This window comes from Bos grunniens, chromosome 19, assembly GCF_055505025.1.
Source record: "Bos grunniens cultivar Pamir isolate PY7600 chromosome 19, Bosgru_T2T1.0, whole genome shotgun sequence".
Classification (NCBI taxonomy): domain Eukaryota; kingdom Metazoa; phylum Chordata; class Mammalia; order Artiodactyla; family Bovidae; genus Bos; species Bos grunniens.
The window spans coordinates 45,912,212-45,939,220 of record NC_141183.1 but is presented as its reverse complement, the minus strand read 5'-3'; the positions used below and the strand labels follow the sequence as shown (position 1 = coordinate 45,939,220).

General features: G+C 41.0%; 1 protein-coding gene and 1 pseudogene across 5 annotated transcripts in view; one reads left to right on the top strand and one right to left on the bottom strand.

Moving 5' to 3' along the window:
• Positions 1 to 27,009, top strand: part of MYO1D (myosin ID) — a 359,000-nt gene that overhangs the window by 218,797 nt on the left and 113,194 nt on the right. The window lies entirely within an intron of this gene.
• On the bottom strand, positions 5,210 to 7,715 carry LOC147352525 (small ribosomal subunit protein eS24 pseudogene; annotated as a pseudogene). Its single transcript, XR_015148234.1, has one exon. The product of XR_015148234.1 is annotated as a small ribosomal subunit protein eS24 pseudogene (transcript).

Sequence of the window (27,009 nt, the reverse complement as noted above, 5' to 3'; positions counted from 1 at the left end):
AGTCTTCCCTGACTTCTCCTAGCATAGCATGAGTAATGACTAATTCATTTGGGGGTATAAATGATCTCTTCTCTCTGCAATTTTTGACTGTTGTCCTTAAGGCCCGAGTCACATTTGGACCTGCTGAATACTGAGGGTAGGTCATTAGGTTTTCCTGGTGGGAAAGTGCCAGTGGGAGAACAGTGCTTCAAATAGGCCATAACCAACCATCTCATCCTCTGTTGCCCCCTTCTCCTCCTGCCCTCAATCTTTCCCAGCATCAGAGTCTTTTCCAGTGAGTTGTCTCTTTGCATCAGGTGGCCAAAGTATTGGAGCTTCAGCTTCAGCATCAGTCCTTCCAATGAATATTCAGGGTTGATTTCCTTTAGGATTGAATGGTTTGATCTCCATGCTGTCCAAGGGATTGTCAAGAGTCTTCTCAAAGCTCCACAGTTTGAAACCATCGATTCCTCGACTCTCAGCCTTCTTTATGGTACACCTCTCACATCCGTACCTGACTACTAGAAAAACCATAGCTTTATAGCTTGATAATTTTGGGACCATTTTGGTATAATTTTGGGACCATTCCCAAAATCAAGATATAAGACTCCAAAAAAAAAAAAAAAACCCATATGCCCCCTCCCAGTCACTATCTCTTCTTTCCTTTTCAGAGGCATAATTTTGCCCATTTTGAACTTAATGTAAGTGAAATCAAACATTGTGTATTCCTTTTTGTGTTTCTTTCAACATTATGTTCATGGGAACATCTATGTGGTTTCCTGTAATTCTAGTTTGCTCATTTTCACCGCTTTGTAGTATTTCCTTGTCAAATACACCACAAATTGTTTATCTGTTCACATCTTGATGGATATTTGAAATTTTTAGAATCATTGTTATGCATGTGTTTTGGTATTGGTATGATGCATACTTTTTTTATAGTTTTTTTTTTAATTTTAAATTTATTTATTTTAATCGGAGGCTGAACACTTTACAATATTGTATTGGTTCTGCCACACATCAACATGAATCCGCCACGGGCGTACACGTGTTCCCCATCCTGAACCCCGCTCCCACCTCCCTCCCCGTACCATCCCTCTGGGTCATCCCAGTGCACCAGCCCCAAGTGATGCATACTTTTTCATTGGACAAGTACCCAGGCATGAAATTGCTGTTCAGTAGATAATTCCAGTTTTCCAAAGTGGTCACACTGGTCTACAACCCTACCCCACCCCCAACATGTGAAAGTTCCAGTTGCTCCATTTTCTCTCCAACACTAGGTCCTGACAGTCTTTTTTTATTTTTTAACTTGTGTATAGTTGGTTTTTAATGTTGTGTTAGTTTCTTCTATACAGCAAAGTGAATGCACTGTACATATACACGTATCCCCTCTTTTTTGGGTTTCCCTCACATTTAGGTCACCACAGAGCACTGAGGAGAGTTCCCTGTGCTACACAGTAGGTGCTCATTACTTGTCTCTTCTATACACAGTATCAGTCTTGTATATATGTCAATCCCAATCTACTTCTTCCCACCCCGCCCTTTCTCCCTTAACTGCAATACACAGTGAAATCAGAAAGAGGAAAGCAAATATCATATATTAACACATATACGTGAAATCTAGAAAAATGGTATAGATCTTATTTGCAAAGCTGAAAGTCCTTTGAATTTTAGCTATTCTGGTAGGTGTGGTAGTTACACGTGTGGGGGACGGGTCTAGCTTTACTGAAATATAACAGACGCATAGCATTGTGTAAGTCTAAGGTGTGTTGACTTGATACATTGATCTATTGCAGTATGATTACCGCCATAGCGTTAGATGACACCTCCATCACACCACATAATTGCCATTTCTTTTTTGTAGTAAGAACACTGAAGAGCTGATCACTTAGCAACTTTCAAGTTATGTAATGCCGTATTAGCTGTAATCAACATGCTGTATAACAGGCCCCAAGAACTTACTCATCTTCTAGCTGGAAGTTTGTGCCCTCTGACCAACATTTCGTTTTCCGCACCTCCCCCTGAGCCCCTAGTGACCCCCACTCTACTCTCTGTTTCTCTGAGTTTTTCATTTTTAGATTCTATATATAAGTGATATCAATAGCAGGGGTCCCCAACCTCTAATCTAATGCCTGATGATCTGAGATGGAGCTGATGTAATAACAGAAATAAAGTGAAAGTCACTCAGTCAAGTTCAACTCTTTACGACCCCGTGGACTGTACAGTCCATGGAATTCTCCAGGCCAGAATACTAAAGTGGGTAGCCTTCCCCTTCTCCAGGGGATCTTCCCAACCCAGGGATAAAACCCAGGTCTCCCACATTGCAAGTGGATTCTTTATCAGCTGAGCTACCAGGGAGGCCCAAGAATCCTGGAGTGGGCAGCCTGTCCCTTCTCCAGCAGAGCTTCCTGACCCAGGAATTGAACTGGGGTCTCTTGCATTGCAGGCGGATTCTTTACCAGCTGAGCTACCAGAGAATAGAAATAAAGTGCACAATGAACATAATGCTCTTGATTCATCCTGAAACCATCCAGCGCCCCCAGCCCGTCCCCAGTCCATGGCAAAACTGTCTTCCACGAAACCGATCCCCGGTGCCAGAAAGACTGGTGACGGCAGTCATAGAGTATTTGTCTTTCTCTACCCAGCCTATTTCAGTCATAATGCCCTCAGGATTCACCCACGTTGTTGCAAATGGCGGGATTTCCTTGTTTCTCGTGGCTGAATAATGCTACGTCATATATGTATGCCACATCTTTATCCATTGATCCACTGACAGATACATATTGTGGGTTTTCTTTGTCCTCCTATTACTAATAAGGTTGAGCCCTTTGCTGTGTGTTTACTGGTCATTTGGACCTCTTCTGTAAATTGCCTGTTGATGTCTCTTGCTGTGTTTCTGTTGGGCTGTCTTTTAAAAATTGATTTTTAGAAGTTCTTTTTATATTCTGTGTATGTGCCCATTGGCAGTTATAGATCTTATAGATACTTTCTCCAGCTCTGTGACTTGCCTTTTCATTCCTTTAGTGTTTCTATGAGCAACATTTTTCATGTTGGTATACTTCAGTTTATCCGTTTTTTCCTCTGAGGTTGATGCTTTTTTATTTTTCCTTAAGAAAGCATTCTCTATCCCAAGGTTGTGAAAATATCCTCATCTATCATATTCTATAAGCTTTATCGCTGCACCTTTCATATTGACATCTCACAGTCCACCTAGAATTGATTTTTCTGTATGTGCAAGGCAACAGCTCAGGGTTTATTTTTTTCCCATATAAACAATTGGCCCAACATCGCATATTGAAAAGACCATCTTTCCCCACTTGCTCTTCAGCACTACATTTGTTATAAATCAGAGTGGCCATATGTCTCTTTCTAGTTTCTCTACTCCGTTCTATTGGTCTACTGTCTATCTTTGTGCCAATGACAGTTTTAATTACTATTGGGCAGAGATTTTATGAACTGTAAAATTATAATAAATTTCCAAAATCTCCCACTTCAATTTCACCTTCCTCCCAATATAGTATTCTCATTATTGTTGTTGTTTTTTTAGTCAGTAAGTCATGTCTGACTCTTTTACGACCCCATGGACTGAGGCCCAGCAGGCGTCTCTGTCCATGGGATTTCCCAGGCAAGAATACTGGAGTGGGTTACTGTTTCCTTTTCCAGGGGATCTTCCCAACCCAGGGATCGAACCCACATCTCCTACATTAGCAGGCAGATTCTTTACCATTGAGATACCAGGGAAACCCAACATTCTCATTAGCTGTATCCATATGAAGGAGAGAGCTGAGGATAAAGCAAATCCTAGCGGAAGGGACAGCTTGCTGTTTACCCATTTCCTCTGTGAAAAAGTAAAATTCCTTTAGGAGTCAGGTTTAGAAATGAATGAAGTTCATACTGGTCAAGGAGCAGCTACCACTGTAATCTGTTGTGACCTCTCTAGAGACCCATATGCCAAATCTTTGGATTCACCCAGGAAAAGTTGAAGTCTATATTCTAGGTAATATCTCCTGATTGTTAAATGCCATGTAAGCCAAATAGAACACATCTTGTCAGCCCACAGGCCACCGGTTTGCTGCTCCTATTTTAAAAAGTCTCTGCTTTTGTCATCTGTTATTCTAAATGTGCTTAGTTCTTAGTTGCCTAGTCGTGTCTGACTCTTTGCAACCCCGTGGACTGTAGCCTGCCAGGCTCCTCTGTCCATGGAATTTTTCAGGCAAGAATACTAGAGTAAGTTGCCCTTTGCTCCTCCAGGCAATCTTCCTGGCCCTGGGTTTGAACCCACATCTTCTGTGTCTCCTGCTTTGCAGGCCAATTCTTTACCCTCTAGCCATCTCTACTCTGTGACCTCTTTGCTGCGTGCATGCGTGCTCAGTCACTTCAGTCGTGTCCAACTGTTTGTGACCCCATGGACTGTAGCCTGCCAGGCTCGTCTGTCCATGGGATTCTCTAGGCGAGAATACTGGAGTGGGTTGCCAAGGCCTCCTCCAGGGGATCTTCCCAATCCAGAGACTGAATCTGGGTCTCCTGTAATTGCAGGCAGATTCTTTACCACTGAGCTCCCTGTCAAATTTTTAAAACTCTAAAATCTATGGTATGTTTTATTCTAGATTTTATGTAGTAGAAACAAACACTAATCATTTCTTACTTATAAAAAGCTATAACTGGATGTGAGCTTTAGAAGAGTATATTTTCTGTGTCAATTAGCCAGGAAGGAAAAGAATGAAGGAAATCTTGGATACAGGTAGGTGCCTTTTCTACAGAACTTTCTACCCCTTCAGAGTTCACTGCTAATTGTATTCTTCCAACTTTTTATTATAAAATTTTTCAAATGTATAGGGAAATTAAAAGAATATTATAAGGAATACCCATATTCCCTTCACCTAGGTTCATTAAGTGTTTAATTTCTTTTTTGTCATACTTATTTTCTCTCTCTCATGACACTTCACTGCTAAAATGCCCCTGTGTGCGTTCTCCTAAGAATAGAACATCTCTCTTAACCACAACACCATTTTCATATCTAAAAATTTTAATAATATTTCTATAATACCAAACATAAGATATAATCATTATCCATTATGTGTTGGTCAACTCACGTTCAGATTTCCTCAGTTGTTCAAAGAATGTCTTTTATACCTGTTTTTTAAAAATCCTATCTAGGTTCATATTTTAGATCTGGTCATTACATATCTTTTAGTCCAAAACTGTGCCTCTAGAGACAACATCCCGCTTTTTTTTTTTTCATGAAATTGACTTTTAAAACAGCATTATTAAGGTATCATTTACTATGATAAGCTCAGTTGTGTTCCCTCAGAATTCATTTGTTAAAGTCCTAACCCCTGGTACTTTAACATAGGACTTGTGTTTGGAGACAGAATCTTTAAAGAGGTAATTAGGTTAAAATGAGACCTTAAGGCGGGCCCCGATCTACTATGATTGGTGTCTGTCTGTCTGTCTGTCTGTGTCGCTCAGTTGTGTCTGACTCTTTGCAGCTCCATGGACTGTAGCCCACCAGGCTCCTTTGTCCATGGGATTTCCCAGGCAAGAATACTGGATGGGGTTGCCATTCCCTTCTCCAGGGGATCTCCCCAACCCAGGGATGGAATCAGCATCTCCTGAATTAGCAGGCAGATTCTTTACCACTAGCACCACCTGGTAAGACGTGGTGTCCTTTTAGGACACAGACACATACAGAGGAAGATCACAGGAGGACACAGCGGGGAGACAGACACCCGCAAACAAGGAGAGAGGCCTCAGAAGGAGCTAGCTTTGCCCACGCTTTGGTCTTGGACTTCTAGCCTCCAGAACTCTGAGCCAACAGACTTCTGTTGTTTAAGCCACCTGCTCTGCTACTGTGTTATGGCAGCCCTGGAACTAATATATTTAGAGTACTTACCCCAAAATTCACCCATTGTAAGGTCCAGTTCAGTTATTTTTAGTAAAGGTATGCAGTTGTCCAAACATCACATGATTCCAGTCTTGGAACATTTCCATCACTTGAGAAAGTTCTCCCATGCTCATTTGTAGTAAATCCCACTCTCAGTTTCAGCCCTAGACAGTCACTGACCTTTCTGTGTCTATACTTTCACCTTTTCTAAAAACGTCATGTACATGGAATCATACCATACAGTAGATACTGTTTTCGTGTCTGGCGTCCTTTATTTAGCATAATGTTTCAGAGGTTCATCCATGTCCCGAGTATCACTGGTTCTCTGCTTTCATTGCTAAGTAATACTCCATTGAGTGGATGTATCAGATTTCATTTCTCCACTCACCAGCTGATGGACGTTTGGCTGCTGCATTCGTTCACATGCGAGACTTTCTGTGGGCATGTGTTTTCATTTCTCTTGGGTAGCTATCTATGAATGGAAGTACTCCTCATGGCATTTGTTTAACTTTGTAAGGAGCTACCAAACTGTTTTCCAAAGCGGCTGCTCCATTTTGCATTGTTTTCAGCGTCAGAGTCGTGGTTTCTCCGTATCCTCACCAACACTTGGTATGTATGATGTTGAGTTTTTAAAGAATCCAGGACTGGGCTAGTCTGGATTTGTCTAATTGTTTCCTCATGGTCATTTAACTTATTCTTCTAGTCTCTGTATTTCCTATAAGCTGGAAATTAAACCAGGAGATGTTAATTTTTTTAACATTTATTTGGCTGCACTGGGTCTTAGGTGCGGCATGTGGGATCTAGCGCCCTGACCAGGGACTGAACCCAGGCCCTCTGCGTTAGGAGCAGAGAGTCTTAGCCACTGGACGACCAGGGAAGTCCCAGAAAGTGTTAATTTCTTTCAGTTTTATACTTCCACACACTTAAGATTATATCTTGCATGTCAGTAAAGAAGGCACATGTACAGCTGACTGCTTTGTGGATCTTTAGGAAATGTTTCATTGTAGCCAAGCTATTATTATATTGCCCTTGAGTTCAGTCGCTCAGCCATGTCCGACTCTTTGCGACCCCATGAACCACAGTACACCAGGCCTCCCTGTCCATCACCAACTCCCAGAATCCACCCAAACCCATGTCCATCGAGTTGATGTTGCCCTTGCTGTAGCCTAAATTCCAACTACTTATAGAACACATCCCATGTTTTCCTATGAACAATTAGAATTTAGCATAAAAAATTAAGATAAAAATGGCCATTAAGTATTTACCTATTAATAAGCTGCCCATCAGTAACAATACCTGTTATTTTCAGTTTTATTTTACCAGTCTCTTTTTATAACAAAATTCTGCCAATGCTTTGATCTTTGATACTTTCGTATTGAAGTTTTTATAGTTTATTAATCCTCTCATTTAAAATCTGGGCAATCACCACAGATAAAATCACTGCAGAGTCTTCCCTCCTTTTTGCCAGCACCAACGATGGCCTTTACAGTCCTGCTGACTTTGTGCATTCTGCTCTTGTGTTCCTTTCACTGTTTTCTTGAATTTTTTTTTTCTTCTTATACAGGCCACATTCTGCAAATCTGTGTTTGGATTTATTTTCCTTTGCATTATCCAATAAATCGTAAATTACACCAAAGCTATTGGCTTTGCCACCACCAAAATGGTTCTGAATCCAAGTACGAAGATGACAGCTAGAATAGTCTTATGTATTTTGTCTGGTTTCCCCCCCAGTTTTTGTCCTGGGTACTGTTGCCAGGCCAGGATGAAGGACATCAGTGATCATTTGTTTCCATAGCTGATTGGTCAGGAACTTCCTGGTCCAGATAGCTGCTGTGTTGTTCCTCGTGGTGGTTCCTCAGGCAGCCAGGAAGGGAAAATGGATACTTCTTATGTATTTCTACACCTTTTATCTCTCTCTCCCAAATCTCTGGCAACCACTGATCATTCTACTGTAGTTGTGCTTTTCTAGAATATCATATGCTTGGAATCATGCTTTTCATTCTGGCTTCTTTCACTTAGGAATCAGTATTCGAGGTTTTGTATATGCCTTTCTGTGGCTTGATAGCTTATTTCTTTTTATTGCTGAATAGGAGTCCATTGTATGAATGTACCATAGTTGGTTTATCCTTTGGCTTATTGAAACATCTCGGTTGTTTCCAGTTTGGGGCAGTTATGAATAAAGCTGCTACAAACATTCACATGAAGGTTTTTGTATGGTCACAAGTTTTCAAATTGTTTGGGTAAAAACCTTCAAGTACAATTCTAGGTCCTGTGATAAGGCCAAGTTTGGCTTTATAAGATCCACTGAACTGTCTTCCAACATGACTATCGTTTTGCTTTTCTACCAGCAATGATCAAGAGTTCTACATCAGATTTTTTTTTTTTAACTTTAGCCATTCTAACAGATGTGTCGTGGTACCATCTATTTTTCTATTACCCTAAATTATATAACCCAGCACTCACTGGGGTCTCAGTCAGTCTTTAACTACAGATATCATGTCTCCCCTCTCTGTGGTTAGTTGGTTTGTGTTCAGGAGATGACAAGTGATCTTGACATAAGCCTAGGTAAAATATAATTACAAGATAAATCAGGGACCTTTTTTTCCCTTGCATTAGCAAAAATCAATTTATCATTTAATCAAGATTCCAGGCACTCTTCACAGGAAAGATAAAAATAGGAAACCGTGACAGGTTTTTGAGAATATTCTCACAAATGGCATGATCAAATAATTATCCATAGCAGTCAGGATGAAATACTCAAGTTACAAGTGATCCCTTTTTTAACCACAGTGTAACTTTCCAGATACAGTTAGATTAGGAATGTTGTATTATTGTCAAATTAGTGTCATCCCCCTTGAGTCACTTTCTACATTTGTAAGAGGTAATATAAAATTAAAACATTAATTCCAATACAGTTGTCAAGAAAGGTTAAACTTTGTATGGGGGACGGTGGGGTCAGAATCTGAATGTTTTGCAAAGCGGGAAGACTCCTGGTAGCCACAGCTTGATGCAGAGACAAAGGCAAGAAACAGCCCACACAATTAGTCATGTTGTGTTCAAAACTTTGATCACGCCTCTTGAACTCCACTCATCATTCTAGAAATCCCTATAACTGGTGGGGGAAATTGCACCCCATGGCTGAGGCACATCGCTTGAATCAGTGCCCTGCTGCCTTTTGAGTTCCTGTGGACATGGGTGCTCCCCAGCCAGCACTCAGGGAGCTGGTTGCTAAGACCGAGTTTAATTTGCATAAACATAAAATCTGTTCACTGGTTTTGAGGGAGACCACATGAACTGAAACATTTAACCTGACCTCAGCTGGGACTCCTCTTACCCTTTTGTTGGCAGAGTTGTGTTGGTTTTGCCTGACGGGTGGGTTTGAAAAATGTTTGAATCTGCCCGTGAAGGCTGTTTTTGATATAGTCCTTTTTTATCAGCATGGGCTTGATGGCTGAGGAAGCAGCCAATTAATTTACACAAATACCTCCTTTAGTTCTAGGGAGAATAGGAAGCAGGCAGGGGAGAGAAGAGAGACAATTATCTGAAAGGATGTGACTGTTTTGTAGAGGTGAATGGATCGTAATTATGCCAGGCTTCATGCTTTATTACTCTATCTGACGTGACTCGCTGGAAAGATACTGTTTCATTTGAAAGATGGATTGTCCTTATAATGTGCTACAGGGGTGAACCCTGCTTAAAATCCATCGGCCTCAGGCCCTGCTCCCCATCACATTTCTCAAGCACCCTGCCCTCGTGGCTATATCCCAGGAGAAGGTGTTTCCATGGTAATCTCAATGGAGGCAGTCAGCTGATGTCTGGCACCGCCTGAGCTGGTGCTTGCCAGCCCTCTCTCCCTCACTCCTCCCTTGAGCCTTTAAACTATATTTATTAGTCCTCTTTAATGGAAAGTATATAACCCCTAATGTCAGACACTGAGTGGCTTTGGGTTTATTTATTTATTTGGGTAATAAACTTGCCTTCCTAATTAATTTTCAGTGAGTTCCTGCGAGCTGTAGTATTTCGAACATCTCATGCAAACGTTTAGATTTTTGCCTGTTATAACAAAGAGCGTTGCTTAGCAATATCGGATATTTGGAAACCTCCGTTCTTAAAAAAAAAAAAGTGATGTCTGTATGAAAGAAGAATTTTAAAAGATAAAGGTGTTAGGGTTTCAGTTTAATTTTTTTAAGAATCTTTTCTTGCTCTGATGCTTTAGCAGTGAAATGGTCCACTCCTTATAATTTCTTTTAACACTCAGTTATTTCATATTTGGATTTGAGTGAGCCACATGGTTTTAAAATACTTCTAAGAAGTGGGACATCTAGCCAGGTTCTCTCACTTTCTTTTTTAATAAGAGAAGAAAGTCAGAATTTCAAAGCTACCCTATTGATTGTTTTCCTGACATTGTTTGGAAGTAAATGTCTTTTGTTGTATGAGTTAGACAGCACCGCTTACGCTAAACCATACTAAATAAGCAAACCAAGTTACAATGTCAAAAGGTGCTTTGGGGCAGAAGGTAGAGTCCATTTTCATTAGTACTGTACTTAGAAATTCAATTACAAATGTAAAAGATGTATCAAAGCAGTGTCTGAAAGCAGCAACCATCAGAGCGCACGCATGATTCCTTTGAAAAGCTATCTCGTTAAAGAAACACAAAGCCTTTAAAAACTAAAGTATGAGAAAATTAGTATGACACCACTTCATTTATCCAGAGGTCAGATTGTTAGTAACAAGATCCTTTTAAAACAAAGCCCTGAATAGAGGTGTACACATAAAGGATCTGTGCGTTTACAGAAATGTGTGCTAAGTCACTTCAGTCGTGTCTGACTCTTGCAACCCCATGGACTGTAGCCCACCAGGCTCCTCTGTCCAAGGAATTTTCCAGGAAAGAATACTGGAGTGGGTTGCCATGCCCTTCTCCAGGGTATCTTCCCAACCCAGGGATCAAACCCACGTTTCTTATGTCTACTGCATTGGCAGGCAGGTTCTTTACCACTAGCGCCACCTGGGAAACCTTTGCCAAAATATGCCAATCATTATGTATATTAGCCAAAAGATGCTGGATTACATAAATAAACATCTCTAAGCTTGCAGGAATAGGCTTCCTTTTACACAACTGTCTTATCAGAGCTCCCTTTTCTGCAGTCAATATTTTTGAACACCTACTATATGCTGTGCATTTGGCAGGCGTTAGCAATGAAATAATACATCACCCAGTCTTCGCACAGGCCTGTGGGAGAAGCAGAGAAGCCAACCAGCCTGCCCAGCACAAGCATGTGGCAGCCATGTAGATACAGATGATTGTACCTATATCTCCAGGGGAAACTGTCACTCAGAAAATTAAAGTAATAGCCCAGGGTCACAAAGCTCACAGGGAATGGCCCCTGGCTTTCGTTTGACTCTGGAACCCTTAGAATCACAACCCTGGTGGTGACTTCCTAGCACCGCCTCCCTTGATGATAAATAACACATACAACCAAGATCCTGTTTTAAAAAGAGAGAAGAGGGACTTCTCTGGCAGTCCCGTGGTTAACACTTTGCCTTCCAGTGGAGAGGGCATGGTTTCAGTCCCTGGTCAGGAATCTAAGATCCCATATGCCTTGGGACCAAAAAAAAAGCCAAAATATAAAACAGAACCAATATTGCAACAAATTCAGTTAAAGACCTTAAAAACTGGTCTGCATCTGAACAGAGAGACTAGCATGGAAACATATACATTACCGTATGTAAAATAGAAAGCAAGTGGGACTTTGCTGTGTGACCCGGGGAGCTCAAGCCGGTACTCTGTGATAACCTAGAGGGTGGGAGATGAGAGGGGAGGTCAGGAGGGTGCGGACATATGTATCCCTGTGGCCGATTCACGTTTGGAAACATTTGTTGAAAGTTGGACTTGCCACCAAATTCAGTTTTTCCATTAGATGTTTCTTATATGTGTGTGTGTGTGTGTGTGTGTGTGTGTGTGTGTGTGTGTATGAGAGAGAGAGAGGGGGAAGGAGAGAAAATGACAGAGAGGGAGAGTGTGTGTGTGTTTTCTAAAAAGCCTGTGAAATGTATCCAAAAAATAAACCTTCCTGAGAATTAACTTATGCCATCCCTTGTATGTGGAACCTAAGAAGAAATGTTACAAATGAACTTACTTACAAAACAGAAGGAAACTCACAGATTAGAGAACTGAATTTATGGGTGTGAGGGATGGGTGGGGGATGCGGGGTCGGGATAGTTGGGGAGTTTGGGATGGACCTGTACACACTGCTATATTTAAAATGGATAGCCAACAGGGACCTACTGTGCAGCACAGGGATCTCTGCTCAATGTCTTGTGGCTGCAGTATTCTTGCCTGGAGGATCCCCACGGACAGAGGAGCCTGGCCGGGTCGGGAAGAGTCAGGCAGGACTGGGGGACCAAGCACAGCACAGCCTGGATGGGAGGGGACCTTGGGGGAGAATGGACACACGTATATGTGTAGCTGTGCCGCTGCACTGTTCAGCTGAAACTATCACAACATCCTTCATTGGCCATACTCCAGTACGAAATTAAAAGTTCTTTTTTAAAAACATTAAACCTTTAAGGTACTGACTGTGGTTTTACGTTTGCAAATAGTCTTAGCAGAAGATTTTCCTTCAACAAGAGTGGTGTAAGATCATCACTTTATGTTTGCTGACTCTCATCGCTTGTAACGGACATCACCATGCATTGTCACATATCACTGGGAGACGGTCCGACCCTGGTCCTGAACTCTTAGGTATTAAATAAAGGAGCTTGTTTCTTTGTTTCTGGTTGAGGTTCAGAGCTAAGGTTCTTTCCACTGAATCATCATAGTGAAGTTCTAGTGCACTGCAGGGAGAATCTGATTTTCTGATATAACAGACACATGGAAGATTTTCTTTTATTGGTATTATATCTAAATAAAGACGTCTTTGCAATGTGCTAGGGATGGAGATAATGTGGCGGGATAAACCCTTCGACCTCGTCTCTACCTTTTACTCACTGTCCTCCACACATTCAATACACTGTGATTGTCTGAGGTCTACCATGGTGCTGGGGCACTGTGCTAGGTACTGGAAATAAAGAGGAAGAAGACAGAGTCTCTGCTCATTGTTTGGTGGGTGAGGCAGATATATACAGACGTCATCCCAGGACAGCTCATTACATGCTAAAACAAAGAGGCGTGATTTGCTGAGAAAGCGTGGAGGAGGGGCAGACATGGTTTCTCAGACAAGGAAGCAGTTGAGGGGTTCATAAGTGCAAACACTTGTGCATTTTTATATATGGGGTACTTGTGTCTTTTTAGGTCAGCTGGTAAAGAATCCCCCTGCAATGCAGGAGACCCCGGGTTGATCCGTGGGTCGGGAAGATCTCCTGGAGAAGGGATAGGCTACCTACTCCAGTATTCTTGGGCTTCCCTGGTGGCTCAGATGGTAAAGAATCTGCCTGTAATGCGGGAGACCTGGGTTTGATCCCTGTTGGGAAGATCCCCTGGAGGAGGTCAACCCACTCCAGTATATTCTTACCAGGAGAATCCCCATGGACAGAGGAGCCTAGCAGCTACAGTCCATGGGGTCACAAAGAGTTGGACACGACTGAGTGACTAAGCATACGAAGGGATGTGTGAACAACTGCTTTTGGCAGTGCAGAGGGACAAGTTTAGGAGACAAGATGAGGTTTGGTTTTTAGGAAGCTAATCCTGACAGCGTTAGCAAAGTATGGATGAACTGGGAAGAGGCTGATGAAATAAATACCATTCTAGTAAATATTTTAGGGGGCTCGGGACATGGTGCTACTGGTGATATTGGATTGAAATAGGGCCCCGAGAAGAATAAATTAAAGTAAGGTAATGAACTTCATCTTGGCTGGGTCAAACGAGTGGTCCCCAAGGAACCCTTATCTGAGTTTTCCCCAGATGGGCCGAGGACCCACCTGGCGCTCCAGGAAAGGTCTAAGTTTTGCGTTCACGTTTGAGAATTTTTAGTCTTAAAGAGAGGGAAACTAGCAGCCTGTTCCCCCGCTAGACCCAGGTCGTCCTCTCCTACAGTGAATGCCTCTTGGCTGCTCAGCCGCATTGTAAACTCCCTAAGGAGGAAGCTACATCTTCTAATCTGTTGGTGTGTGTGATCTAGAATAGCAAGTTGGAACTTCCAGTTCTGGACAAGATAGAATAGATTAATTTCTCCTCATCCTCCTCACTAATTACATCTGAAAACCATAAACATCATATTATAAAACGAACGTTAAGAAGACTCCTGAAAGATGGAGAGAAAGCGCACTAACTGGAGACTTGAGAAGCCACATGGCAGTGGGTTCCTTGGGATTTCTTTTGGTCTCTGTACTTCCCGTGCTAGAGAAGCCCCTTCCCAGATGGCACAGACCAAAAAAGTTCTCTTGTGCCAGAGGAACAGGAAGTGGGCAGCCTAGCAAAACAGAAACCTTTTTGACAATCAGTGTTCTTTTTGAGAAAAACACCCAGGAGCGTTGCAGCCGCTCCCCAACCCCCAACTTCCATCAGCAAAGGTCTCATAGAAAACCTGGACCTCTTCCCTTGCCTGGAGTTATTTTAATTAATTATTCATTTAATTAAAATTATTTTAATTCAAAGAAAAGACCAGTGAGGAGAGTAATTTAAGTAAGTTAGTGGTTTAAGAGGAAAAAAATAAATTCAAAATCATGTAAAACTTGATTCAATTAGTAAAACAAGTAGCTTTGTAAAATAATAATTTGTCTAAGTTGAAGTTACTTAACAGTTTTACCTAAATCAATGGTTTTGTGCGATTAGAATCACTTGGGGAGGTTTTAAAACTATGGATGCCCAGCCCTTTCCAAGCCCCAATAAACCAGAGTGTCCCCAGTGATTCTCACGTGCAGTCAAGTTTGAGAGCATCAGCCTAAATGGACCGGAGGGAATAGACAGAATACAAGTGGAGAAATTTTAACAACTCCTGAATAGTCAAAATAACTATGATGGAGTTTGTGCACTAAATTTTGCATGCTCTTTCTAAAGGAGGGCCCTCTTGGGCCATTTATCTTGCATCATGCACCCTTGTGATGAATCTGATTATCTGGTCCCCAAGCCCACAACAGTAAATCTGAAGCAGTAATTAAAAGGGAGTCAGTCTCTCACAGGCGGTCATATTGATGTTTGCAGTACATGAAAACTGAACGTACAGGAGGGCTCAGAGGAGATTTAGTTCAGTTCCACTAGATGGCTTGGTATTAAAAACTTGTTGGAGTGATTTCTTGAGCTGTCTCCTCAGAGCAGTCGTTTTGGAATTAAAATTCAGTTTTTCACGAAACTACTGAGTCCTAAGCTGCAAACCCAGGAATTCAAACTGCCAGAGAGTTGAGAGAGACCTCCAACAGGTCTGAGATTTTTAGCCGAAAGGAAACAATTAGCCATTTGGCTGATACCCAGCTATTTGGCTGATATTGGTAGGTTCTAGCCCCATTTCCAAAGAATAGCAAGAAGAGATAAGAAAGCCTTCTGCAGTGATCAATGCAAAGAAATAGAGGAAAACAACAGACTGGGAAAGACTAGAGATCTCTTCAAGAAAATTAGAGATACCAAGGGAACATTTCATGCAAAGATGGGCTCGATAAAGGACAGAAATGGTATGGACCTAACAGAAGCAGAAGATATTAAGAAGAGGTGGCAAGAATACACAGAAGAACTGTACAAAAAAGATCTTCACGACCCAGATAATCACGATGGTGTCATCACTGACCTAGAGCCAGACATCCTGGAATGTGAAGTCAAGTGGGCCTTAGAAAGCATCACTACGAACAAAGCTAGTGGAGGTGATGGAATTCCAGTTGAGCTATTTCAAATCCTGAAAGATGATGCTGTGAAAGTGCTGCACTCAATATGCCAGCAAATTTGGAAAACTCAGCAGTGGCCACAGCACTGGAAAAGGTCAGTTTTCATTCCAATCCCAAAGAAAGGCAATGCCAAAGAATGCTCAAACTACCGCACAGTTGCACTCATCTCACACTCTAGTAAAGTAATGCTCAAAATTCTCCAAGCCAGGCTTCAGCAATATGTGAACCATGAACTTCCTGATGTTCAAGCTGGTTTTAGAAAAGGCAGAGGAACCAGAGATCAAATTGCCAACATCCGCTGGATCATGGAAAAAGCAAGAGAGTTCCAGAAAAACATCTATTTCTGCTTTATTGACTATGCCAAAGCCTTTGACTGTGTGAATCACAATAAACTGTGGAAAATTCTGAAAGAGATGGGAGTACCAGACCACCTGACCTGCCTCTTGAGAAATCTGTATGCAGGTCAGGAAGCAACAGATAGAACTGGACATGGAACAACAGACTGGTTCCAAACAGGAAAAGGAGTACATCAAGGCTGTATACTGTCACCCTGCTTATTTAACTTATATGCAGAGTACATCATGAGAAACGCTGGACTGGAAGAAACACAAGCTGGAATCAAGATTGCCGGGAGAAATATCAATAACCTTAGATATGCAGATGACACCACCCTTATGGCAGAACGTGAAGAGGAACTAAAAGCCTCTTGATGAAAGTGAAAGTGGAGAGTGAAAAAGTTGGCTTAAAGCTCAACTTTCAGAAAACGAAGATCATGGCATCCAGTCCCATCACTTCATGGGAAATAGATGGGGAAACAGTGGAAACAGTGTCAGACTTTATTTTTTTGGGCTCCAAAATCACTGCAGATGGTGATTGCAGCCATGAAATTAAAAGATGCTTACTCCTTGGAAGGAAAGTTATGACCAACCTAGATAGCATATTCAAAAGCAGGGATATTACTTTACCAACAAAGGTCTGTCTAGTCAAGGCTATGGTTTTTCCTGTGGTCATGTATGGATGTGAGAGATAGACTGTGAAGAAGGCTGAGTGCCAAAGAATTGATGCTTTTGAACTGTGGTGTTGGAGAAGACTCTTGAGAGTCCCTTGGACTGCAAGGAGATCCAACCAGTCCATTCTGAAGGAGATCAGCCCTGGGATTTCTTTGGAAGGAATGATGCTGAAGCTGAAACTCCAGTACTTTGGCCACCTCATGTGAAGAGTTGACTCATTGGAAAAGACTCATTGGAAAAGACTCTGATGCTGGGGGGGATTGGGAGCAGGAGGAGAAGAGGACGACATGAGATAAGATGGCTGGATGGCATCACTGACTTGATGGACGTGAGTCTGGGTGAACTCCAGGAGTTGGTAATGGACAGGGAGGCCTGGCGTGCTGCGATTCATGGGGTCGCAAAGAGTCAGATATGACTGAGTGACTGAACTGAACTGAACCCCATTTCCAGGAGAAAGCAATGGCAACCCACTCCAGTACTCTTGCCTGGAAAATCCCATGGACAGAGGAGCCTGGTAGGCACGACTGAGCAGCTTCACTTTCACTTTTCACTTTCATGCATTGGAGAAGGAAATGGCAACCCACTCCAATGTTCTTGCCTGGAGAATCCCAGGGACAGTGGAGCCTGGTGGGCTGCCATCTATGGAGTCTCACAGAGTCGGACACGACTGAAGCGACTTAGCAGCAGCAGCAGCAGCAGCAATCCCATTTCCAATAAGGAATTTGACAAACTTAATCTAAATATGAAAAAGCCTTGCAACTTCCCTGGTGGGCCAGTGGCTGAGACTCCACACTCCCAATGCAGGGGTCCCAGGGTTCAATTCCTAGTCAGGAAACTACATCCTGCATGCCACAGTTAAGATCCCGTGCAGCCAAATAAATAATCAAATTTGCATGCCACAAATGAGATACTTGCACCAAAAGGAAAAAATGACTCAAGCATTTAAATTAATAAAAGAGGCTACAGCGGGCCCAGGTTCCTTGGTAACTCACTCTAAATTAATTTGTATCATAAAGTATGAAGTTCATTTGTGATGAAAACATTATGACTGGGTTGCACATTTTCTTCTTGGTGATGCCCTTGATTCCCTGTCCAAGTGAGGACTATTTGGAGAAACTTGGAGTTGATATGGAAATGTTGTTAATATTCAGTGCAGTTAGATAGATTGGTATTGGAAATTTATTAAAGAGTTTTGCTCAGTTGCCTTCATCAAGCAATTCAAATCAAGGGTTGAAGGGCCTTGTCAATCAATAATAGAAACTCAAGCCTTTAGTCAGTTGATTACAGTTATTTTCGTTGGCCTGAATAATATTGATCAGTAGTACTAGGCTTATAATTAGGTGCTTGTGCCTGAAGTTGATTAAACTGGCTTGAAGACAATTTTTTTGGTACTGCTCACAGCCTGTATTTTGTAGAAAAGGCTTTATTTCACCAGTAGAACGTCATGTACTATTTACACACACTGGTATTATTTTTGGAGCTTGTGGTCCAGGGGTGTGATCACAGGAATGCCAGTAGCCTTGAAGATATATCTGTTTTAAAGCACATTTACTAATTAATGTTCATTGTAACAACTCTGAATCCTTAAGAAAGTAAAAGAATAATTTTATAATGTTTAAGGAAGCTGGAAAACATCCTAAGAAAGTCTGTGTTCTTACATATTCTTCCAACATGGTAAAAAAATTTTTTTTAATTTGTTGGAAGTAATATTTTCTGCAAAGGAATAAACTCTTAGTTATCCTGAACTCTGCATTCTTTCCATGATACGTTTACAAAATTAAGGTTTCTCTGATTTCAGGTCACTATTGCTGCATAACAATTTACCCCAAACTTACAACCAGCTACTTTTTATTATGATTATACCTCCTGGTGGCGAAGATGGTTAAGAATCTCCCTGCAGTGCAGGAGACCCGGGTTCCATCCCTGGGTCCGGTAGATCCCACATGCTGGGGGGGCAGTTAAACCTGTGTGCCACAACTACTGAGCCCGTGTTCTAGAGCGTGTACTCCACAATGAGAGAAGCCACCGCAGTGAGAAGCCCAAGCATCACAACTAGAGAATAGCCCCTGTTCACCACAACCAGAGAAAGCTTGTCCACATCAACAAAGACCCAGCACGGCCAACAATAAGCAGCTGATTTTTAAAAAATTTATAATTCACTAAAACCGTGCCCACAAATCTCTGCAAGATAAGCTCTCCTGTTCTTGGGTTGCTTATGAGCTACTATGGGACAAGACCCCTAAGACTTTTCAGAGCCTCATTGTGAGAAAATTTGTGAGGCATGCCCTGAAGATCTTTAGAGCCTTTCATCTGCCTGGAGATTTCTATGAAGTACTGCCTTAGATCTTTCTGAGGTTTTGACAAAGGATTTTTACAGACCCACTCTGGATCTGATCATTGCCCCGAAACCATTTCTTAATTTGAGAATCATTTGCCATCTGGAGAAGCTGAGAATAAGAAACAGTTTTATTTTCAAACCCAGCAAGTGCAAGCTCCTTTATATTTCTTCTAAACTTTGCATGAGAGCCAAGCAGCTCTGTATTAAGAGCATGCTTCTCCTCTCACGTGTTTTCATAGACAGCAAGAGGCAGCCAGATGGCACGTCCGGCATCCTGTCTGGAAATCCGTATCTTGAGCACCAGTTTGTTAGGTACATCTTCTGTTCTCTGCCTTCCCATAGGCAGCAGGGTTATCAAGTTTTCCACCACTTCATGATAAAAGCCTCCTTGCCTCGTGCTTGAGATCATATTTTCCTTGCTTCCCTTCAGGCCCTCGTGACCGCCTCCTTAAAGCCCATCGTGATTCCACCAGCAGGCTCCTCAAGGCTCTTCCAGCTACCACCCACTTCCCAAAGCCAGGGCCAACTGTTTAAGGATTCTGCTACAGGAGCACCTCACAGCTCCCAAATTTGGATTTCAGTCAACTGTTGCTTGGGTGCTACCTTCCACCCTAAGACTTAGTGGAGTTAAAAAAAAAAATATGACCATTTAATTATTTTTTACACTTTTATTTTATATAGGAGTATAGTCAATTAACAGTGATGTGTTAGTTTCAAGTGTACAGCAGAGTGATTCAGTTATACCCATACAAGTATCCTTCCTTTTCAGATTCTTTTCCCACTTAGATTACTGTAGAGTATTGGGCCAAGTTCCCTGTGCTATACAGTCAGTCCTTGTTGGTTGTCTACTTTAAATCTAGTAGCATATGACCATTTTATTATGATCACGGATTCCGTGGGTCCAGAATTTGAAAAGGGCACCATGGGGCCAGTTTACCTTTGCTCCACAATATGCAGGGTTTTAGTTGGGAAGTCACAAAAGCTGGGAGTTACCCAATGACTGAGGATCTTTGGGACCCTCATATGCTCACTCATCTGGTGCTGAGGCTGGGAGGGCTCATCCCAGAGCTGCTGACTAGAAGGTCAGCACCTGACCTCACAGCACAGCGACCTCGGGATAGTCAGCCCTCCTACAAAATGACTCAAAGCACAAGCACTCTGTTGCCCCAAATGATGGTTGTTCATAGAAGAATAAGATGAGCTTCCCTGGTGACTCAGATGGTAAAAAATCCACCTGCAGTGCAAGACACCCGGGTTCAGTCCCTGGGTGGGAAAGATCCCCTGGTGAAAGGACTGGCTACCCACTCCACTATTCTTGGGATTCCCTCATGGCTCAGACAGTAAAGAATCTGCCTGCAATGCAGGAGACCCAGGTTCAATCCCTGGGTCGGGAAGATCCCCTGGAGGAGAAAATGGCAAAACCCACTCCAGTATTCTTGCCTGGAGAACTCCATGGACAGAGGAGCCTGGCAGGCTACAGTCCGTGGGGTCGCAAAGAATTGGACGCGAATAAGCGACTAACACTTTCATAGGGTGATAAACTCTTATTTATCCCAAATAGTACGTTATTTCCATGACAAGTCAGTATCATTAAGATCTCTGATTTATAGCTAGTTGGGCAAAGGAGAGGGGGAAGAGAGGAGAAAGAAAGGAAGGAAGAGGGAAAGAAAGAAAGAGGTAAAGGGAGAGAAAAAAGGAAAACTGGGAGAACAGAGATGAACAGAGAGCAGAGACACAAAAGCAAGGAATAAAGTCACCAGGCATCCTGCAAAAAGCCAGAGCATCTGTCTCCCAAGCCTCTGAATGGAAAACAGAATGAACAGAATGTTCTCCATCATTGAGCAGCCAAATCAATTTGTTAATTGAGATCAAAAGAGCATAAATATTATAACTCTGCAGTCAAACCAAAGAACTGAAGTAGAGAATAGTTAAATCCCAAAGGCCAAGTGTGTATATCACCACACAGAAAATACCTGAAGCAGTGAAATGACCAGCACAATTTTATGAAAGCCCTTTGTGTGTTAATCACATCCCTGATGGGGGTGAGAGGACCCCAGGTTAATGCAGTCCCTTAGAGGTGTATGTAGAGAGTAGTAACTACAGAAAAGAGATACCCCCACTCAAAAAGACTTGGAGTAGCTGCTTTCCAGGAGTAAGTCTGGAAGAGAAGGTCCCAGAGCAAATACTAGTGCATTCTCCTCCCTGGTCAGACCAGGATGGTTTTTAAAGGAGTTGGTCACCATTTAAAAGATTAACTTTTTTCAAATAAATGCATATTTAGAGGGTTGACATTTAGAAAACGCAAGTTTTGTGGAATTGTGATATGTTTTAGAATCGTAATGTTAAAAAGATGAATGGCAGATTAATGGAATAGAAAAGGAAGAATATTGTTTTTTAAAAAAGATTAATTTGTTTAAAAGTCACAAAGTGCTTGTGGCCCATTCCATCATCAGAGATTTTGTCATAAAGTGTCAGAGCCTTTTCTCGTGATTCCCACAGTCTCCAGAAGTCTGCAACTTCTAGAAATTATTGTTTGGGATTCTGGTGTTTATAGGCTGCATTTTGAGGCCCCACAGTTTTCCGTGACAAAGCTTGTATGCCCACATATAGATGCAGAAAGGGAGATAAAGATGGAATATGAAGCAAGAGAGACAGCAAGCATAATTCAGAACGATCCATGCATCCCAGTGTTGGCTGTAGCACTGTTTACAATAGCCAAGACATGGAAGCACCCTGAACGTCCACTGACAGGAGAATGGACAGAGATGTGGTGCATATAGACAGTGGGTTACTACTACACAGCCATAAAACGGAGTGAAATGATATCATCTGCAGCAACACAGAGAGACCTAGAGATCGTCATACTGAGTGAAGTAAGTCAGAGAGAGAAAAACAAATATCATGTGCTGTCCCTTATATAAGGAATCTTAAAAATAGTAGAAATGAACTTATTATCTACAGAACAGAAATAGTCACAGATGTAGAAAACAAACTTATGGGTTACCAGGGGAAGGGGGCAGGGAGGGATAAATTGGGAGACTGGGATTAACATATACACACTTCCATGTGTAAAATAGATACCTAATAAAGCCCTACTGTATAGCACAGGAAACTCTTTTCAGTACTCTGTAACGACCTATATGGGACAAGAATTTTTAACAGAGTGGATATATGTTTAAAGAAAAAAAGATAAAAAGATGATAGGTGGTTATCTTGGACTTTGAGGGATTATTAACCCAGTTCCTGTTCTTATCCTACAAAGCGAGGCTGAACCTAATCCAACAACTGTGGGTTTATGGCCTCAACATAATTTTTTTAATTATTGAAAACTGGAGATTGGAAACCAAAGATTATCAGTCTATTAAAAGAAATCAAATGAAGTCAAATTCTCTTGCAAGGAATCTTACTAAATAAGTAGAATATTGTTGTTTAGTCACTAAGTCGTGTCCAACTCTTTGTAACTCCATAGACTGTAGCCTGCCAGGCTGCTCTGTCCCTGGGATCTTCCAAGCAAGACTACTGGTGTGGGTTGCCATTTCCTTCTCCAGTGGATCTTCCCTACCCAGGAATTGAACCCACATCTCTTGCATTGGAGATGGATTCTTTACCACTGAGCCACCTGGGAAGCCCATTAAGTAGAATATATAGGCCACCAAATATAGTTTAAATTCCAAACCATCTATTTCAAGCAGTTTGAATAAACCTATATTCTATTATTGTATTTTAATTAGTTCCTTTAAGATTACCATTATAGCATTTGCCTGGTTTGTCACCTTCAAAGATTAACTATATTCTTTATAAAATTCTCACAATCCTAAAGGTACAATTCATGAAAACAGAGAAAAGATGAAGGGAAAGTTCTGTATTTTGTGAGTTTGTTCTTAGTACAGTGGCTCTCTGGCTTTCTAGGTCTAAGTAATTAGCTAATCTTTTTAGCTCTCAAAAGCTAAGTAAGTCAATTTGACTTACAAATATAGAACTAAGTCTTTAAAAAGAACATTCAGAGGAAACTCTCTGGCATGATGGAAATATTCTCTCTCTTGATTTGGATGTCAAAAATCATCTACCTAAACACTTAAACATCTGTGAATTTTACTGCTCCTAATTTTACTGTAAAAACCTCAATTTTTAAAAATAGTATTTGATGGGTCAAGATGTATGGAGTGTTTTGGTGTGAATAGAATCATATATTTTCATTTCCAGTTAATTATTTTCTTACCTGTTGTTTATAAAAGTAGTAAAAACAACAAAAAAAATAGACAGTATCTATTAACATAGCCTCTGTCATTTAAAAATTCTATTTAAAGATCCAGCCAAGGTCTCTAGGATTGGTCATTATGCTTGGTTTTAGCCTGATAATACTTTTCTACAAGTGAAAGTGAAAGTCGCTCAGTCATGTCCAACTCTGCGACCCCATGGACTATATAGTCCATGGATTCTCCAGGACAGAATACTGGAGTGGGTTGCCATTCCTTCTCCAGGAGATCTTCCCAACCCAGGGATCAAACTAAGGTCTCCTGCATTGCAGGCGGATTCTGTACTGTCTGAGCCATCAGGGAAGCCCAAGAACATTGGAGTGAGTAGCCTACCCCTTCTCCATCTGATCTTCCCAACCCAGCAATCAAACCAGGGTCTCCTGCATTGCAGGAGATTCTTTACCAGCTGAGTACAAGGGAGGAAGTATATTCTCTCCTTTATCCACAATGCTTTGCTGCTGAAGATTACTGTTGGGTTAGAAAAAAACTTAAAACTAATATTGTAGTGGGACTTCCCTGGTGGTCCAGTAAGAATCCACCTTCCAATGCAGAAACAAGGGTTCAATCCCTGGCTGGAGAAGTAAGGTCCCGCATGCCGCAACTAAGACCCAATACAGCCAAATAAATAAATAAGTATTTTTTAAACTAATATTGTAGTGATGATATGTAATAAGTACAGTAAGTCAGGCAGAGAAGCAGAAATATCCAATGACATTGCTTATATGTGGAATCTAAAAAAGAAATGATACAAATGAACTTACAACATGAAAAGAGATTTGCAGACTTAGAGAACTGAACTTATGGTTGCAGGGATGGGGAAGGATCGGGGAAGGGATAGTTAGGGAGTTTGGGATCAACATATACAAACTGCTGTTTTTAAAATGGATAACCAACAAGGACCTACTGTGTAGTACAGGGAACTCTGCTCAGTGTTGTGTGGCAGCCTGGATGGGAGGGGAGTTTAGCAGAGAACAGATAGATACATCTATATGTATGGCTGAGTCCCTTTGCTGTTCACCTGAAACTGTCCACACCATTGTCTGTTAATTGGCTATATCCCAATACAAAACAAAAAGTTTTTTTTTTTTAATTTTTAAGTACATTCTAGTATATACTGTAAAGAGAAATACTGTTTTATCTATCAAGGAGTATTGTAAAATAAAAACAATAGAAGGACAAAACTTCATACTTGCCTAAAGAGAAAGCTGTCAGGCAAGGAGATAATTCTAGTGGGAAAAGCACTCAGATAACACATAGATGTGACCTATGAATAAGCTGAGCAGTGTGGGTGCATTTTTTATTAGTGAACCATCCTTACACTGTTGGCTATATGCCCTTTTGGTCATGGTGTATTATCCTGCTGAAATCAGTTTGTTAATTCTTTCAGATATTTGCATCTGTCCTTATGAGATTGGTCTCTGGGGGTGTGTCTGTGAAAGAGATATTCCTCAAGTTTTGCTGCCAGGATTAAGTAAAATGAGTCGGGATGGTGTCTGTCCATTTCTGTTCTAGAGGATTTTCCACAGCATAGGAATTACCTGGGGCGTGGTTTGCCTGTCCCATCATCTGTGCCCAATAATGTTTAGGAGAATGTTTTTATGACAACAGAAAACAATTTCCCCCAGTTATGAATTGATTCTGATTATTTCACCTTTCTTTGAGTCAATTTTTATAATTTATATTTTCCTATAAAAGCGTGCATTTCACAAACTACTTAATTTATTAACAGAAAATTATAAATGTCATTCTCATAATTTCTAAAAACAACACATCCTTTCTTAAATCCCTTTCTCATTCCTCATGTTAGATATTTGTGTTTTTGCCTTGTTTTATTCCTGACTAGACCTTGCCATGGGTTTGGTGGTTTAATGGTCTGTTCAAAGAACCAACTCTTGGGTTTATCATCTATTTTGTTTTTCTCATGCATCAGTTTCTGCTTTTATCGTCACTAATTTTTACTTTGGTTTTTTTAGTCCTTTATCTAGGTTTTAAAATCTAGATTTAAAATTAAATAGATAGATTTTAATCTATCTATTTAATTTGGGTTTTACTCTATCTATTTAATTTGGGTTTCCCTGATAGCTCAGTCGGTAAAGAATCTGCCTGTGGTGCAGGAGACCTGGGTTTGAGCCCTGGATCAGGAAGATCCCCTGGAGAAGGGAATTGCAACCCACTCCAGTATTCTTGTCTGGAGAATTCCATGGACATGTAGTCACAAAGAAAGAGTCAGACACAACAGAGCTACTAACACTTTCACTACTTCCACTTTGGTATTTAATTTACTTCCTTTTTCTTGTTTAATAACAAAAGTATTTAAGGCAGTGTGTTTTCTTTTGAATGTAGCTTTGACTGCATCCATGAATACTAATGTAAAATTCTCTTTTTCATTAATTTCTTTATTGTCTATAACTGCAATTATCATCTCTAATCCAGCCTAAAGAGATACTTTAAAAAAAATAATTCTCAATGATAAGGTTGTTTTACTGTTAACCTTTATATAATTTTCTAGTTTTATGTCACTGTGATTAGGGCCAGTGCATATCCTACTTTTTGTAACTGGGAAGAGGAGTGTTACTTTTGGCCCAATTCATAATCAGTGCAGTTCAGTCGCTCAATCGTGTCTGACTCTTTGCGACCCCATGGACTGCAACATGCCAGGCCTCCCTTCTAAATGCTCTGGGGACCACGATAAATGTGTATAAGATTTTCATGTAACTACAAAATCAAATCTGTTGATTATTCAGACGGTCTCCACACTCATTTGCTTTTTGACTACTAGAACTGCCAAGCACCAGGTCACCCACGGACATCGCGATTTTGTCCATTTCTTTTGCGTGAGAACAGTTTTTGCTTCGTTTCAGTACCATGTTATTCAGTCGCATGAAGATGATCGTTTTCATTTTTTATTACATTTTTGTCAGTATAAAAGAAACAAGTCTTGTGGGTTTTGCCTTGGATTTTGCTTTGCCTATTATTCCTATTCCCATCCTCACTTTCTTCCTGGCACGTCTTTGTCCATCCTTTCATTTATCTTTCTGTGTCTTTTTGTTTTAGATGCATCTAAACATCTATACTCTGTTATAAATGGAGTATAGTTAAATTTTGTCTTTGACCTAATCTGTGAGCCATCTTCATCCCATAAAGGAGTTATATCCCATTTCTTATAAAAAATGACAGTATTTTGGCTTTTTAAATTTGTGTTATTCAAGCACTTTCCATTTTTAATACTTCCCTGCTATTTCCTTCTTCTTGTCTAGTTGTTGTTGTTCGAGTTTTATTGATTCTTTTTTTTACTAATGATTGGAAAGTTATACATTCTTTTTGCTTATCTGGTTGTGTTCACTATTTGATTATCCATACGGAAGAGAGTCTGGGAGACTTGAGTTAGATGACCATCAGAGATTGTATCTGCCCTGCTCAAACCTTTAAAACCAAAGAGGAGGAAGGTTTAGATTTATCACAGCATAGAGATCCCCTGGATTATGAGAAATAAGAAGGCAGCTAGTAGAGGGGGAGCCTTGATAAGGAGTTTCACTTTTGTTTAGAGAACTTATTTGTGTGTTTTGGGTGCCTAGAGATCTCTAAGGTAAAATCCCTTCTCTAACTGATGTAATTGCATACAGTACCTTCCCTTGGCATGATACTCCTGTAGTTTTTCAGATTTGGCTGGCATATCTTCTCTTAGAGTGGAAAGACCCTCAAAGGCAGAGGGGTTTTGTTTATTTATCTTTTTTG